The 18,089-nt window shown below is 44.4% G+C and overlaps 1 protein-coding gene across 2 annotated transcripts in view; it reads right to left on the reverse strand.

Moving 5' to 3' along the window:
* Positions 1–18,089, reverse strand: part of GCC2 (GRIP and coiled-coil domain containing 2) — a 1,745,187-nt gene that overhangs the window by 863,973 nt on the left and 863,125 nt on the right. The gene's annotated exons all lie outside the window — the stretch shown is intronic.

Here is an 18,089-nt window from a genome sequence, read left to right on the forward strand (position 1 = left end):
CTTGCATGATGGTATAATGCATAGAGGGGGGTGTTGTCTGTGTAAGGTGACCACCTGTCACTGAAGGATAGGCTGAAAAGACTTCAGAACCCAAGAAAAGGCTCAGAGTTAGAGGGCATTGATGTGGAGGTTTGGTTCTTGTGCGGACCATGTGTCCTTTGTCTGAAAGTGTCTGAGATGCGCTCCCCATCCTTACAGGGATGCATCTGTTCTAAGAAGAAGCATGGACTGGGGGCATGGAAAGGCCTGCCTTATTCTAGGTTCTGCTCCCTCCGCCACTCTGGTGGAAAGGAAGTGGCAGGTGCAGAATGTCCTACCACAAACTCGATGCTTGGATCCATTCACAATATAGTTCTTCCTGGATCAACCTCATTCTCAACCTGCAATTTGGAAGTAGTAGTATACATGATGACATTATGCCTAGTAGTGATGCACCATGTTCTGCGTACCGTTAAGAACACTGTTTACTAGCTCGGGAATCGTTGTTCGTCTGAGGATGGAGTCACCCTCAGAATGTGGGTGTCCAGTTTCCAGAAAGAAAAGGTGCATATTCTTTTTTTTGGCTTGACCACTGAGTTACTGTTGTGATGGAAAAAAGGTCTACCATGTTGATAGTCTGCTTTGTTTGACTGACCGCTTTGGTTGTGTGCATCCTTGACCTTGTTCTGATGAGCCAATCGTTGAGGTATGTTAATGCTTCCACACCAACTCTTCTTAGGTGCGCTGCCACCGGGGCAAGACCTTTAGTCAAGACCCTAAACCGAAGGGAGCACCCAGAACTGAAAGTGCTTGTTTCCCATTGTAAACATGAGGTAGCACCTAGCGCCAGATTAATGGGTACTTGAATTTAAAAAAATGAATCTTCTAGGTGAATAGTAGCTGGAAGAAATAGCCCTTATGGAGCCATTGGCGGTCTGTTGAAGTGTGGCTTGTTTGAAAGTTGTGCGCTTGAAGTCCTTGCTTAAAGCAGGTAGGTCTAGAATAGGGCGCCACTGCCCGTTCCTTTTCTTTATTACAAAAGAGCGCAAGTAGAAAACCTTTCCCTGTAGATTGGGAGGAATGGTGTGTAAAGCGGCTTCCTATAGCAATCTGACCATCACTATCTCAGCTGGGCCAGTAATGGGCGATGTGAGCATAAGGAGGTAAGGCTGATGGCTGCATACAGGCTCAATAGTACACCCTCTGTTTATTATGTGGGCACCCATTTGTCTGACTAGATCTTTTGCCACCGATGTAATGGTGGTTGATCTTCCCTTCCACCGGGGTGCGATGTCGGAGGAAACAGCGACCGGGCCCTGGTTTGGCCCGTCTCACGCCTGCTCTTGTGCAATGTGAATCCAAGGAGGACTGTGGATGACTGATTTGCTGAGGAGGACCTCTGTGTGGAATTGGGTCTGTTGTAGGATCAAAACTTTCCATGATACGCCACGATAGGGCGAAAGGTACGCCTTTCCTTGTCTTTATCTCTTGCAAACAAATGGCCCTAGCTGTTTCAGTGTTCGTCTTGATCCCCTTTAGGTGATCAACCCCTTTCCCGCCAAGGAGCTGTTGGCTGTTGAAGGGAATGTAGAAGATTCACATGTGTACTTCATGCCTGAAGTTGAAGTCTTCATGCACGTTTGGCATCGGAGAACCGCTCAGTGAGCTAACTCTGTGAACCCAGATGCAGCCGAATCTACTGCCGAGTGAATTATGTGCTAGGGAGCTGTTTCTACGTTTTGAATAATGGCATAAGCCTTGTTTTGAAATACAACTAGCAGTTATATGATAGTTTATTTATAACATGCTTAATACCCACAGGTTTTTAAGTGCGGACCCGGGGATCGAACCTGTGTTGCTCTGTGATGTCTTGCTTCCAGGGAGAGCATGTTGCCCCTGAGCTATCCTCCCGAGTTGCACCTTGAACTTGGACATCTTGTCCCACGTTTGACTGACATATCTCGGTGTTAGAAGAGAAGTGACACCCGAACAGGGACTTGAACCTTGGACCCTGAGATTAAAAGTCTGATGCTCTACTGACTGAGCTATCCAAGCTCTGGAAAAGCGAGGGCACTGGCTGTTGTAATAGACAACGATGCTGAAGCTGAAACTTTGCTGTGCACAGCCTCAAGTTTCTTCCTGGCGGCCAGAGTGGTAACAGAATCAGGTTTCAGGTGTCCCTGCCACATAGTGGTGTGTCCTCTGAGCCTTGTATTGTATTTTTGTGGCCTAACCGCTGTGGGGTTATGGTTATAGCCGTAAACCGTCCCCTTTCTTTTGACTCGATGCTGATACAGCCCAGACTTATTCTCTGCACATGATACTTGGAGATGAAACATTGCTGCGGTCTTGCAATTTGAATGGAATGAAGCTATATACGGCGGTGAAGAGCTGCAAGGGGAGTCACGCTCTTTTGCTTCTCAATGACATACTCCTCCAATTGGTAGATGTCCTGTAGGGTGAGTTTGGGGGAATATCCACCTCTTCAGGCTTGGCTGTTTCTGTTTCAGTGTCTAAAAAGGGATCACAAAATCATGTCCTGTCAGTCAGACACTGTAAAGAAGGTGACCTAAAGGACTGTGTTCGGGGAGACACTTCCTTGTGTACACGGTGGCCCAGGCGGAGCCCATGGAATGACTGCTGATGATGTGCTTGTTGTATTGTATTGTATTGTATTTATTGTTTTTATATAGCGCTTTAATCCAAAGCGCTTCACAGATTAACAACAAAAATACATCGAACATGAAACAGTAGAAGCAAGTGACAATATATATGAATCAAATCAGTGAAACAGTATGTAGAACAATTTACATATGAGGAAGAAGAGCGGAGGGGGTGGGGAAGGAAGGAAGAGGGAGAGAAAGTAGGTAGTAGAGTGAGTCAGTAGGAAAAGGGGAGGATTTAGGAGAGAAGGGGGAAGGTAAAGAGAACTATGACGGGGTACTAAAGGAGAGAGAGAGAAAGGTGAAAGGGAAAAGGTGTCAGGGTGGGGAATGAAGAAGGAGTGATTTCAAGGAGGCGCGGAAGGAGGAAAAGGTGGGGATAGAGCGGATAGAAAGAGATAGGGAGTTCCAGTGTAGGGGGCGAGGAGCTGAAAGGAGCGGAAACGAGAAGAGGCACAAGGGGGTGGGAGAACAGAATGTAAGAAGAGATCAGCAGATCGAAAGGAGCGAGAGGGGGTGTAGAATGAGAGAGGAGAGGAGAGATATGGAGGGGCAAGATCATGAAGAGATTTAAAGACAAGACAAAGGAAGTGAAATGTAAGTTGGGAGTGGAAAGGAAGCCAACCTAGGTAAGAGAGTGAGTAGGAGATGGAGTCATGAGGAGAGAGAAGACAGAGGCTACAGATGGCAGAGTGGTAGAGGAATTTGAGTGGGGCAAGATGGGAAGCGGGAAGTCCAAAGAAGAGAGAAGAACAATAGAAAAGGTGAGAAAAGATGAGGCAGGAGATTAAGAGTTTGGTAGCATGGAAGGTGAGAGAAGAGCAGACTTTACAAATATTGAAGCGGTGGTAGCGACATGCACGAGAAGTGAGGGAAATATGATAGGTAACGGAGAGGGAAGAGTCAAAGTGAATGCCTAGAATATGAGCATCGGTGGAGATGGGAAGATTAGAAGGGGGAAAAAGAATAGAAGGAGGGGGAGAGGGAGGAGGAAGAATGTTAGAAGGAAATAATAAGACTTCAGTCTTGTCAGTGTTAAGAGAGAGATAGTGAGATGACATCCAGTTTTTAATGGCGGTAAAACAGGAAGAGAGATTTAGCTGTAAGTCAGGGGTGAAGGAAAAAAATGAGAGGAACAGCTGGGTGTAATCAGCATAGAAATGGTGAGAAATCCTGAAGGAAGAGATAATAGGGGTGGGGAGTGAGGTGTAAAAAGAGAATAAGAAGGGTCTGAGGACAGAGCCTTGGGAAACGCCGTAGTCCAGAGGGAAAGTAGGGGAGGTTCGACCACTGCAAGAGACAGCAAAAGAGCGGTGGGAGAGGTAAGAGGAGAGCCAGTTGAGGACAGAGCCTTTGAAACCAAAGGAGCAAAGAGTATTGAGAAGTAAGGGGTGATCAACAGTATTGAAGGCAGCAGAGAGGTCGAGGAGGATGAGGACTGAGGATTGCGAGCGGTAAGGAGGGAGTTAAGAAAATGTTATCACCACTTGTTAGCACCAGTGGTGGCAGCAAAGCGCATGCTTTGCCTTTGGAGTTTATTCATGATGCTTTTAGAGAGTTGTGCTCCTTGGGCACAGACTGTGGCCCGTCGTTTTGACATTTTTGGTCAGAACTTTTGTCTCGCAAAATTATGTTTTTTTTTTTTTATTTATATTTTGATATAGCTGATTACATCAACTTTTCAAAATCAACAGTTATTATATATCGTCACAAAATCATACATAAATTCAAGGAGAATAAACAAGGAGAAGAATTGCAACTTTAAACATATAGATCAAAATGATAAAAATTATGTTAGGAAGTTTACCCCTTTCCATGATGGATGCTAGCGTTCAAAAATGAGACCTGTGGCACGGACAGCTTGTGCTTATGACTCTGTTCCGTAGAGTTGTGGACAAACGACCTTTAAATGGTGCCCCCCCCCCCCATCAACTATGCCTTTCGCTCGATTGTCTTCCAACCTTCGATGATGTAGCCAAGGACTTCGGGTTAGCCGTGGACAGGGGATCCTCCCGTCGACAGGGACGGATTAGCCGTGGACAAGGGTCCTATCGTCGACGATGACTGCAGTGGACGGGGAACCTCCCATTGACAAGGACTCCTGTCTCCCGTGGACGAGGACTTCGGGTAAGACGTGGACGGGGAGGGCCTTTGTGGACAAAGACCGGCTGTGTTTCCTTGATAGGTCCGTCATGGACAAGGAACTAGTCGACATCAATTAGCCATTGACGGCAAGGCCATGGACGGTGATATGCCCGTCGAAGAGTACCTCGCGGCTCGTGGACGATAGTCTGCTGACAGTACCTTGGAAATAGTAATCAACAAGGAGGTTTTACTGTGAATTTTGATGTTAGTTCAGCAAAACATGGAGTTCTTTGATGATGTGGATGGCATTCTGGTGGTCATTTTTCTACCTTTTTCTCTTTTTCTTTCTTTGCTGTGATTCCACGGTTTATCATCACGTACATGTAATGGGATTTCACGTATGTATTTATTACTTTATTTTCACTTTTTTTTAGCATTGGTATCCGTTGGAAATCTTGTGGTTCATGACATGTGTGGACTCTTTATTATATGTAACTTTTCTCCTGGTATGTGTTGAAATCGTGTTGTCCATTGCGGTTTTTGTCATTGAACTTGTGCATCCATATGGCCATTTTGGGCATGATGTATCCATACCCGACATACTTGAAAAACTCCAAAATCATGATGATGATATATACGCTGATGGCTTTATTTACTTGTTCTGTTATGATTCATGTGGATTTGCTTTATGATTGCTCTATGTTTAACTGATCAATATTGCTGATATATTGTGGGTTATCCAACAGATTTGTTTGTTTATGTTTTTAGCACTCAAATCTGATTAGTTTGTGAAAGAGCTGGCCCTGACGAAGGAACATAGTTCCGAAACGCATTGGCCAATTGTTTGAGCTGCGGCATTAACTCCTTTTGTTGCTGCTTCTTCTTAAGCAGGTGGTGCTGTCCCCGTTTCCACTGTAGAAGCTCTTCTCTTTGAATCTTGCTTCTCAGCGTTTCACTGATGAAGCTCTTTTCTTGGAAGCATGCTTCTCAGGGGTCCTGTGCAGGTAACAAGAGCTGTGCATCCGATGAATGGCACTCACTCGCCAGAGGAGGAGTCTCCTGTGCCTGTTGTGTAGGGTCTTCTGAGGACGGTCTGAAAAAAAAGGCATCCTTGAATGTCATGAGGGTAAAGACAGATATGCACTCCTGAAGGGGGTCTCATGAAGACAAACTTTATGGAGCACCTGAGGCAGTCTCTGGATAGAGATGTTTTTCATTAGGAAGGGCTTTTATAGCCTGAAACCCCTGTTGCCATGAGGGGCCATTTGCAGGTTCTTCCCTCGACTATTTAAAGATGAAGACAATCTTTTCCAGTACTGCAAAACACAGTATTTGTAGAGCAGAAGAAACTCTCTGTTAGTGAAATATTTACTTGAAAAAAGACTAGAAAAAAACTGTATAATAAGACAAAGCTCAGGAGAGCTGTGGAGGATTCCCTAGTCACTAGATTGCAGTGAAAAATCTGAAGATGGCTGCCTGGGATGGAGCTTAAGCCCTGCCACCTCATTGGTTGGGGTCATAAACGACCAAAGTGAGGTGGAGGGACTACATAAGTGAATGTCTTATTAGACAAAATGGGCAAGCCTGATTGCCTTTTCCTATGGGGAAAATGTATATATAAACATATTTATTTTTAAATTACTGAGGATTCCCAGTCTGACGACAGGGAATATTCAAGCCTGTGAATCTATGAAAGATCCAATGCTGGAGAAGCTGGATCCGTGATCTGCCAGAATTTCCTTGGGGAAACGAACCGTAGAAAAGAATAGTAGTAGGTGTTTTAAAATTTGCTGGGTTTTGTTGTTTCGCATGGGGAAAGCTTCTGGGTACCGTGTAGCATAATCAACGGTAACAAGAACATATTTATTACCCAGAGGTTTGCAACGGTCCAAGGATATTCATCCCAATTCGGGAGAAAGGAACTTCTATTTTCGTTAAGGGGTTTAGAGGGGCAGGTATGGGAATATTTGTGCTGGTTTTCTGGCATATTTAACATGCCTGAATGAAGTTCTTTAACTTAGCATGTATACCTGGCCAGTAGAATTTCCCACTGATGTAAGCTTCGGTTTTAGATTGTCCTAAATGTCCCCCTGTCAAATGAGAAGAACAAGTTACTTACCAACTGTAACGTTCTTTCGACTGGATGTTCCTCCCATGTATTCCTCATCTTATGATAACTCGTTGTCCCCAGCTTTGCTGCTTCGGAAAAAAATGTTCTCTCGGCAGAGTGCGCTGTGCTCAAGGTCGTTGTGTCGATTGTGCCTCGACAGACTCTGTACTCTGTCGACGTCACCGATGGTATGAATAGCTCGAGCCGCGCCCGTTGCTTCAGTTCTGTTTTTTCGACGAAACATATAGGAGGAACACTCAGGCGTGCCCCATGACAGATACATTCTTCGTGAGAGGAAAGTGTAAGAAAACAAACTGTACTGTGGGGTAGGATGGGAGGGTCGATGAGGAATACGTGGGAGGAACATCCAGTCGAAAGAACGTTACAGTTGGAAAGTAACTTGTTCTTCGAATGGATTGTGTCCTCCCACACATTCCTCATCTTATGATAGACTCCCATAGCAGTGGCAATTTTGGAGGCGGGAGTACTAGTTTCAGTTTTCGTGGACAGAATGCAGAACTGCCTCGGCAAATAATCCCTCATTGGAGGAGGCAGTATCCAAGCAGTAATGCTTGACAAAAGTATGCATTGTTTTCCAAGTTGCAGCTGCACAAATATCTGCTGCCGGGACTCCCCTCTTTAGAGCCGCAGAAGTAGCCATTCCCCTTGTAGAATGGGCACGAAGCCCATCTGGTGGGTCTTTTCCCGTTAATCTGTAGCATTCAATTATGGCTAAGATGATCCAGCGGGATATGGTCTGTTTTGTTACAGATAAGCCTAGTTTATGACCAGTATAACCCACGAACAGTTGGTCATCTTGTCTCAATTTAGACATCCTTGAGATGTAAAAACTAAGAGCCCTCTTGGGATCTAGTCTGTGCAGTCTCTCCTCTTCCTTGCCCAAATGAGGAGGAGGATAAAAAGTTGGTAGTACTATTTTTTGTGACAAATGGAAGTCCGAAACTACCTTTGGTAGGAATGAAGGTTTAACTTTATCCTTATAAAAAACAGTATATGGTGGTTTGCATGAGAGAGCCTGAAGTTCACTAACCCTGCGGGCTGATGATAGGGCCACAAGGAGGACAGTTTTTAGTGTTAAAAGCCTCAATGGACATGAGTGCAGAGGCTCAAAAGGTATGCAAGCCAAGAATTTTAATACTAAATTTAAGTCCCAAGTTGGGACATGAAAAGGTATTGGAGGGTATACATTAGTAAGTCCTTTTAAGAATTGAATTATTAGTGGTATTTTGAAATATGAAACCTCTTCCGAGGTGTGCTTGAAAATGGACAGGCAGCAAGGTATCCTTTGATTGTTCCTATCTGGAGCCCCAGATCGGCTAGATGGAATAGAAAAGAGAGCACTACTGGAGCGCCACATTGAAAAGGGTCCACATCCTTATCTTTGCACCAGTTACTAAACCTGTTCCAGCGACATTGATACAAAGATTTTGTTGCTGGCCTTCTGGCCGAAAGCAAGACTTCCATTACATCATCCGGAAGATCCCAATCCTTGTATTTCAACCTCTCAACCATGCGTGAAGGTTGAGTGTCTTGACCTCTGGATGGAGAACCCGACCTTCCTCTTGCGAGAGAAGATCCTCTCTTTGCGGAAGACGTATTGGAGGGCAGATGGACATGTCTAGAAGGTCCGGGTACCACATCCTCCGGGCCCAATCCGGGACAATTAGGATCATGGTTTTCCTGAACTTTCTCAACCTCCTGATTACTTGAGGAATCACAGGGACTCGGGGAAACGCGTACAGCAGTGGAAACTTCCACTACACTACGAATGTGTCTCCCAGAGCTCCTCTTTGAGGAAATTCCCTTGAGCAGTACTGATCTCACTTCCGGTTGATCGCGGTGGCGAACAGATCCACTTGAGGGTTCCCTAAAGGGCGAAGATCTCCAGAAGGACTTCCTGAGCCAGCTCCCACTCGTGAGAGACCGTGCTCTGCCTGCTCAGAGCGTCTGCCACCGTGTTCCTCTCTCCAGCTAGGTGAATTGCTGATAGAGAGATTCCTTCTCGTATTGCCCAGAACCATAGCTGCATCGCCTCTCTGCACAGTGGTAGTGACCCTACTCCTCCTCTCTTGGAGTTGGAGAGCCTGAGGATCTGAGAAAGAGTCACCATCTTGAACTTGTCCTTCCTGAGGAACTTGTTCAAGTCCAAGATGGGTCCCAGTCCTCCGTCCTTTTTTGGAATGAGAAAATATAGGGAGTACCAACCCCTGTTCCTGTCCGCTACAGGTAACAGTTCTATGGCACCTTTCTCTAGCAGGGCTAAAATTTCCTGCAACAGGAGCGGATCTGGAATTTTGAAGGAGTTGACTCCCGGTGGATGATTCTGAGGCCTTTTTGGAAAGGGGAGACAGTAACCTTGAGCTACTGTTTCCAGTGCCCAAGCATCTGAGGTAATGCCCCGCCATTCCTTCAGATGCTGAGAGATCCTGCCTCCCACTGGTGTTTTGTGCAACAAGGTCTCAAAGGGACTTGGAGGCGGCTGCAGAAGTGGCTGAGGGTGCAGATGACGCTCCTGAGGCTAATTTTGCACCTCTTTCTCGTGCTCCACGAGGGAAGTTTCTTTTGCCCCTTTGAGAAGCCTGTCCTCTTCCTCTACCAAAAGAGGAGTAGTATCAAAAAGAACGACCCCTCCATGAAGATGAGCCTGAATAGCGTTTTAGAGGCTGGCGCATAGAGGCGATACGCGATTTAGCTGCCGCTTTCGAGGTCTGAAGTTATTCTAGGCTTTCATCAGCCTTGCTGCCAAACAGCCTCGAGCCATCAAAGGGCATGTTGAGGAGTCTGGCTTGCACATCTGGTGCAAACCCCGACTTCCTCAACCACGCAAATCTGCGTAACACAACGCTTGCAGCCATGGACCTGCTGATACTATCAGCAGTATCCAGTCCAGACTGGAGACATTCCCCCATTGCCTCCTTCCTGTCTTTGACTATATTCAGGAAGCCTTCCCTTTCCTCGCCTTCCGGAATATGATCAGCCGCCGCCGAAATACAGACCCACAGGGTATGGATAAACCTGGCCACGGTACAGGTGACATTTGTCGATTTAAGGGCCATACTGCCTGACGTGAAAACTTTACGTGCCCATGCGTCAACTTTTTTATCCTCTCTATCTGGAGGACTAGTGGGATATGCAGTTTGTTTTGATGTAGATGCTGCCTGAATGACTAGACTTTCTGGAGTCAGATGCTTATTTAAGTATTCAGAATCCGTTCCAGCTGGTCTTTATTTTTTGGGAAAAGTGCTATCTGCAGCAGCAATACTCTCTGGTTTATCCCAATTTTTCTCCACCGTTCTTTGAAGGGCCCTGCGAAAGGGGAGAACTGGATCTTTTTGAGGCCCTCTGACAATTATATCCGTCATGTCATCCTGTTAAAAAAAGTGTGAAGTGTTACCCCAACCCATATATTCTATTACTCTGGTCATAAGACCCCCCCTGTACCCAGCATCTGCATGCTCTGCAGGATCAGGTCTGGCAAACTCTAATTCTGGGGAGGTGTCAATTCCACTGGCAGAATGTAGAGTATCACTCAGGTCTCTCATTTTAGATTCCTGGTCAATAAGTTCCTCAGGAACTTGCTTTGTGCCATAAAAAACTACAAAAGGAGTAACTTTGTCTTCTTCTGAGCCAGATTCCTCATAAATTGAGGACATGGACTTCAAAGAATCTGACCTGGGCAAAGGAGTGAATCTCCTTTCTTCTTCTACCATACGCATCGAAGGGATTGATAAATCCTTCTAAGTTGTCGAAGGAGTCTTCGATGACTTCGAAGATGGCTTCGACACGGGCGTCGAGGATGTTTTTGGTTTTGGTGCCGAAATGGTCGACGCCGCGGCCGTCGATGAAGTCGTCGAATCCATTGACGACTTGTGTTTTTTGTATGGCACCGGAGAAGTGCTCGACTCTCGAAGAGTCTTCGACGGCTTGGCGTCGACTCGAGTTTTTTTAGTATCCTCGACACTACTGGTCTTTACCATGGTAGTCTTGGACTTCCCTTTGTCGTCCAATGGAGCGACCTTAGGGGTATGGCTTTTTCGAGGGGGTCGGGGCCGCGTTCTCGAAAACCTCTATCATCTTTTTATGGAATTCTTCACATTTACTGGGAGAATCCGATTTTGTCGGACATTGAATTTCTTCGGTCGACTCTGATGAAGAAGATAAGGGCGATCTATGTCTCCTCTTCATTTTTTTTAGATGATGACCAAGAGTGTCTCGATCCACTCCTATGGCGATCCAATTCCTTCGAATCAGTCGCTTTCTTATGTTTTTTAGATGTAGCCTTCTTAGAGGCTTCCCTCCCCACCGACAGTTTACCTCTCCCCTCACAAAGAGCTTTCTCGGTCATGGATTGGCAGGAACCGCAGTCGTCGGTTCAGTGACTGGAACCGAGACACCAGAGACAAACTCAGTGGGGATCCGTGATCGACATTTTTGATCCACACTCTACACACTTATTGAACCCAGTCTTGGGTGTCGAAGGAGTTGAAGATGATGACATTTTCTTCACAGAAAATATGAAGCGCGCCATTCTCGACAGCGAAGCAATCGGAAAAACGGAACTGAAGCAACGGGCGCGGCTCGAGCTATTTATACCATCGGTGACGTCAACAGAGTACGGAGTCCGTCGATGGAAAATCGATGCCACGACCTCGAGCACAGCGCCCTCTGGGGAGAGAATTTTTTTTTCGAAGCAGCGAAGCTGGGGACAACGAGTTATCATAAGATGAGGAATACGTGGGAGGACACAATCCATTCGAATGTGCAATTTCTAGCATGATCTTGCGATGGGTTTTGGGTATTGCTAACTGAGTTTTACTTAGGCCTTTCTCAGGAGGTTTCCTTTCTATATAATAATCCTGTTTCAGGAAGAAAAAGAGGCTTCCCTTTTCTTGTCCTTCTCCCTCATGAATCACTTTTAAGAAAGCCTCTGCAAGTGATGGATCATTTTGCTGAGCGAAGGCTAGATAAGGAAAGATGGTAACTGCTTCTTCCCTCTTTGCCTCAGGGATAGGTGTTTCATCAGCCTCTCCAAAGCCTAAGCTACCTTAAAACTGGGAAATAGAGCCTTCTCCAGACATCTCTGTGCAATTTTGTCCCTACAGTGTATTTTAAATGGAGTTTCGCCATGGTTCTGTAAAAGAACCTTTATGTCTCCCTGAAAGTCTGGATCTATGACGCATGCCAGGAGATCTAGACCGAACTTCCAGGCTAGGCGAGATTTTGGGGCCAATCTTATGTAACAACCTGCAGAGGTATTAGGACTAACTCCGTAGGAATCATCCCTCTTTTCCCTGGAAGGATAGTCGCTTCTCTATTGCTACAAATGTCAAAGCCTATGGATTTTTTTGTGGTGGAAGAGGGGTCTGAGGCTGTGTGACTAAGTTTCTGGAATTTTAGGGTCCCCCAATTTGTCTGAATTGAGTTGTAGCTCGCTCCTCACACCATATGTAGGGGAGGCATGGTATCACAAGTATGACACTGACACAATGGGTACCATTTGTAAAACCTTTATTGAAATGGTTGGGGTTGGAGAAACTCCTAGTCTGCCCTTGTAACTAAGATGGGAGTAGTCTTGACCATCAAATAATAAATAACGCAGTCCTAGTGGAGTCTGTCAAATCAAAATGGCCTATTCTAACAAAATCTAATGCCTGCCCTATCTCGTGCACAAAAAAGTTAATAAATGAGAAATATATGCAAAAGGAAAGATCAGTGTACAAATGAATAAATGTGGTTGAACCAGCTCTCCTCCCCACGTTAGACCTCACGGAGTAAGACTGTCCCTCTTGGCAGGATGACACACTCTGGCTCGGCTTCCAATATAAATACAGTTCCGGAACGTGGATTGAGGCCCATCTGGCCTTTTACATTTAAGTCTCTTTTCTCGACTTACAAAAATAATGTTTCAACCAAAACGTTCACAAAGGTCCCCCTCTGTCGGGCTCAAACCTTTCACCAGACAGTTCTCGTAGGTCCCCCCTCTGCCGAAATGCAAACTTCTCACAATAAAGTTCAACACAAACTTGCAAAGGGGGGGCTTCTTTCCCAAAGCTTACTTCACTTTGGGTCTCCCTCTGTCAATGGTGGTAAAATGTATTACCTCCTGTGGTACACTTGGGCTCTTCCCTGTAACCTCACACCCTCTTTGTCATTGAACACATTTATACACAGAAAACTCAACCCAACTATTTCAGTATTAAAAATGTTTGTTTTTATATACACTATTATTTGAATCTACTCAGAGAACATGTTGTGCGGTATAAACTTGAGTACACCGGGCCAAACCTTCATGTGGCCTGCCTGCCCTTTTGGATTCCATTCTCCCCTTCCACTCACTGGTGTTACCTGTGGAGCAATAAGGTCTCCTGTTCCCCAAGTGTGAGAATGTCATACTGAAAAACCTCCTGGTAAGCGTTCTAAAACCCCACAATGTACGGAGAATGTTCGGTCACATGGAATTTGCAATATTGTATGCTTGGTAAGAAAGCGCCCTACTGGGAGACAATGGATAAGTAACAGTACACACATGCTTAAAACTGTGGCCGAAATCCAGAAAATTGCGATATTGCATCAAGGCAGTATTGCATCACAATTCACTATACAATAATGATTACTTGCTTTTCATTTAGAAATTATGTTGCACTAACTGCAATGGGAATTCAGAAAAGAGGAGCATGTTTATTATTCTGTACACCAAACTCCAGAACAGCATGGGGCCTATACAAAGCAAAGCAGAGATCCAGGTGGCAGGCTGACCCCAATTCTTACTTTTAATGAGCACTTCGGCAGATAGAAACTGCAGATAATAGTGACTACTGTGTGGGAGCTTGTGTCAGTCCTCTGCTGTAAATATTGGGAGGGAGCTGCTGTCAGGATATTAAATGAGTTAAACCTATCTGCCATTCCTTCCTCCTCCGATCCTCAGCATTATCCTATTTCAATACTTTTTTGCTCACTTTTACACCCTTTATTGATTTTCTACCATTTTTTAATCACTTTTCTCTTTCATGTATCCACCAGAATCTATAGCTTTCTCTCTTGCCCCTCTCCACCTCATCTCTTCTCAGTTGCTCTTCTTTCATCTATTCATTTTTCATGCCTTGTGCTTCCTAAATCAATTGTCTTTTAATTTGCCTCTCTTCTGTGCCCATCTTTGCTGAGCTCTGCATTTCGCTTAGACTGAAACGGCCTAAGAAATTATAGGCTTTCATGTGTGCACGCATATGAAAGCATGTGGAATGTGAAAGATGTGAAAGGCTGAGTGTGCACATGTGAATCTTTGGTGTGGTGCATGTGAAAGGCTAAAGTGTGTGCGTTTGTGAAAATCTATGCTACATGTGAAAGGCTGGTGTGCACATGCAAGGCTGAGGTCTGTATGCATGTAAAGTCTACATTGCTTGTGCAACGCTGCAGTGCCCTGCTATGTGTTGCTGCAGTTATTGTACATGTTTGAAAGACCAAAGAATGATGAGGGGAAAATGCCTCAACAATTCGGACGCTCTCAGTTGGCTCCAAAGGGAGCAAAAAAAATTCGTAGTATGTTTGTTTCTAAAGTAATTTCGCACTTTCATTCTTCTTATCTCAATAATATACTTTTGTTTGTTCAATATTTCAAGTTAAGTTATGTTTATCACAAACTCAAGTGGAACTCTTCAAAAGTACAGGAGATGTTTAAATGTACATTCCTGTCACAATGTTACTTGAAGTGGCAAGTGCTGAGACAGAAATTAAATGCATGGTCAGTCCAATGCAAATAAGCCAATGCATTTCGGTGTGTTTACACCATCTTCAGGGCTAATCAATCTACCAGAATTACAACAGTAAAGAAATATGTCATACAATTCAAAATTCATTGTCATATTAAAAAAGTACATACCGCAGCGTGACAATAATGTTTGTGTGTGATGTCATCAAGAATATAAAAAAGAGAACTGTAATCAGTGGCTCTGTCAAAATTATATAGCGCTCTTATGTTAAGTAAATATCTCTGTTAAGCTGTTAGAGATAAATTGTACCTCTGTCATATGTGTGTATCTCATCAAACTCCACGTGTATCTATTCAATGCCGGCTTGTCATTCTGGATGAAAATAGTGACTAAAACTATTAGGTAAATCAGTACTGATCATGTATCTAAACACTGTGGTCTGATGTATGTATGCGCGCTGTTGACTCTTACCTCCAAAGTCGGGAAGGACTCTGTAGACAGCAAAACCGCAGAGATGCGCGGTTCCGCTTTGTTTTATGTGTTGCTATGGTGACGCGACGATGCGTTTACCTCCAAAGTCGGGAAGGACTCTGTAGACAGCAAAACCGCAGAGATGCGCGGTTCTGCTTTGTTTTATGTGTCGCTCTGGTGACGCGATGATGCGTTGTGCTCTGGCTGCAGCCGGAGCACGTACGCCTCACGTCCCACCCTCCCATGGCAACGAGAGGGCAGGATAGTCACCCAGCCAACGCATACTGTTTGTTGTTCATACAGTTAAATCAGTGGGTTTACTGATCGAAGTCTTGTCATTGTTGGACCGAAGTGATACAAATCGGAATCTTATGACATTGAGTATTCTATAATATGACAGACTGGTATGTGAATATGAAGAGCTATCAATCAGAATCTTTTGACATTCGGCAAAGTTTCTCACTGCGCATGCTCCGCAGTGAGTCCACTACTAAAGTACACTCCCTTGAAACATATACGACGGGGAGAAATTTCTTGTGCAGATAGTGAAACGAACTGCAGATTGCATTAAAGAATAAATAATAGTTAGGATGTACTTGTGAACAAAATCAATTGTACGGACTGGTCACCGAGGTTGGTTACGCCCAAAAGGGAGTCTGCAGTCTCCCATTCAAATGGCAACTGTGCTATTTCTAAATACAATGGAATTGTAAAACCTTAACAAGAATGTTACTAATACATGTGTTGCACACCTTCAAAACAATAAGTAAATAAAAACCAACATCAACAAAAAATCAACCACCAACATATCCAAGAGGACTTATGTTATTAAACCAATGGAGTGTTGTCGAAATTATAATTAAATACTCGGTTTTGAATAGATGACTTCAAACTTACAAAAAACCATCACCCAACTTGAAAAATATACAAATCCATATAGAAATATGTTAAGAACAAATACTATGGTCATAGCTTTAATTAACTATTCTTGAATGGAAAACCACAAGGACTAGGAGTCAACGTAATGTGAAGCTAAAAAAACATCCTCTGAGCTTGGGAAATGCATGTCTCAGACTTGATAACCACACAATAAGGGAATATCCACACAATACATTTGGAAAATATATTCTTTATAATAAACATGTGCAAACTAATAATTAAAAACATATTCGTTTTCAGAGAAACAGAAAACAAGAAAGTGAAGTCCACAAAGTTCAACTGGACATTTTGTGAGGCACGGAGGACTCTACAAGACTCAAACCCAACCACAATATTAGTCAATTATTCAAAGTCCAGATAGAAATAAATGGCACAATGCAGGTCAATTGAGATTAAGTACATGGAGGAGCTTAATGAAGACTCTCGGGAGGACGAGGGAAGTATAATGAAAAGATCCTGATCACAAAGACTACACCACCACACTGACCTGGAGATTACATGGAGGAGCTCTGACATTCTCAGCCAGATAAGCTAATAGTTGCGGCTCAAATGGGCAAGGTCAGCGACTGAATACCCTAGCCAGCAATAGGTCCAAATGATGCAAGCACCTAAGAGTTGCTCCAAACCTGAGACTGAAGAGAGGGATTTCTGGGATGAGCAGCCAGAGAGGCTCTTGTTATTTTCTGAATGCCTAAGAAAGATACGGCGAATCCTGCAGCCATAAGAGCAGAACCAATTTCGAATAGAAGCTGTAGATAGTACACTGTTGTTTCACCACTGAAAAGTCTGCAGGGTGGTGTACCAGCACGGAACCTTGTTGCTGTTGGCCCTTGAATGAGAAACGGAAGTCATCCAACCTTCAAAGAAGCAATTACCTCACCCCCAGATGAACTTAAGAACAAGAACAGGCGTAAAAGCAGCTTCATGACTAAAAATGCGCAATGATGACCCCATCAGGGGACTTCACGCTGTACTGTTGCAACAAATTGCAGCAGACCCTGCCACTTAAAGGGCCCAGTAAAAGAGACACCCATGCCCGTGCCTCTGGAAGGATGCAGTGCTCATGGTTCATCATCCTTCCTGAAGATTCAGGATAAAATTTCTGCAGTTTACAAAGTACTGGTACCAAGTGTCAGCTTGCATCTCTAATCTGTGGGGGTAAGATTCTGGCCCCTAACCTCCAATAAGCCATCCAATTAGTGCTGGTTGACACACATACTTTTGTGGGCCTCTATGAGGGAAAATGCAGGGTATGTCGATTCCAAGAGAATCCTAGTCGCCCCAACCACAAAACGTACTCACTTGAAGTCGCTCTGCAAGCATCTGGCCAGATCTCATGCTTGAGGTAACCCTACTTGGCCATTTCGAGTTTCCATCCGACCACACAGGGCAACAAAATACAGTTGGCTTGCAACTAGATTTCTAAATAACTCAGAACTACACTTTTGAGCCCCCAGAAAGGGAAGAAAAAGGCTTCCCATGCGTCAAAGTGGGCCCAACTTGTGCAGCCATCACTTAAAAGTATGCTGAACCTACCAACCAGAAGAACTGTCCGACAAAGTTACTTGCCCAGGGACAAGGGCGCACCTTTGCAGTACTTACACCTCTGGGGACAAATAGTGTACGATACTGCAAAGGGCTCCATCCCCTTTGAGATCAAGATGAACTCACTGGGGTAAAATAGTCAAGTAATCAGAAAATACTAGCAAAAAGAGGCGGCAGTTCACAAATCTGGCATAATGTGCCCATTTAACATATTTATTTCTGGCTGAGTTACAAGGCACTGCAGTGAATGCAGACTCCTTGAAGCACCAAGCGTGGAAACACGGAAGGGAAAAGGACGACAATCACAGCTTTGTAACATTTATACCAGGTACTGCTCAGAATGATTTCTCTTTTTGCAACATTTCCTTTATAGTTTCTATAACCTGATCTGACTTTTTGAAGGGAAGTAAAGCCTTCAGCTTCACTTCCCTTCCCTTCCCTTTTGGTCATTGATATGGGGAAACTGAATTCTAGTACTTTTAACACTGTACACAGCACCATAGGGTGCATTGCAAAGGGGATACTTTTCTATCACCTTATCTTTTTACATGTGTGAATTTTGGTTCCTTT

Source organism: Ambystoma mexicanum, chromosome 7p, assembly GCF_040938575.1.
Source record: "Ambystoma mexicanum isolate Mex_15411 chromosome 7p, UKY_AmexF1_1, whole genome shotgun sequence".
Classification (NCBI taxonomy): domain Eukaryota; kingdom Metazoa; phylum Chordata; class Amphibia; order Caudata; family Ambystomatidae; genus Ambystoma; species Ambystoma mexicanum.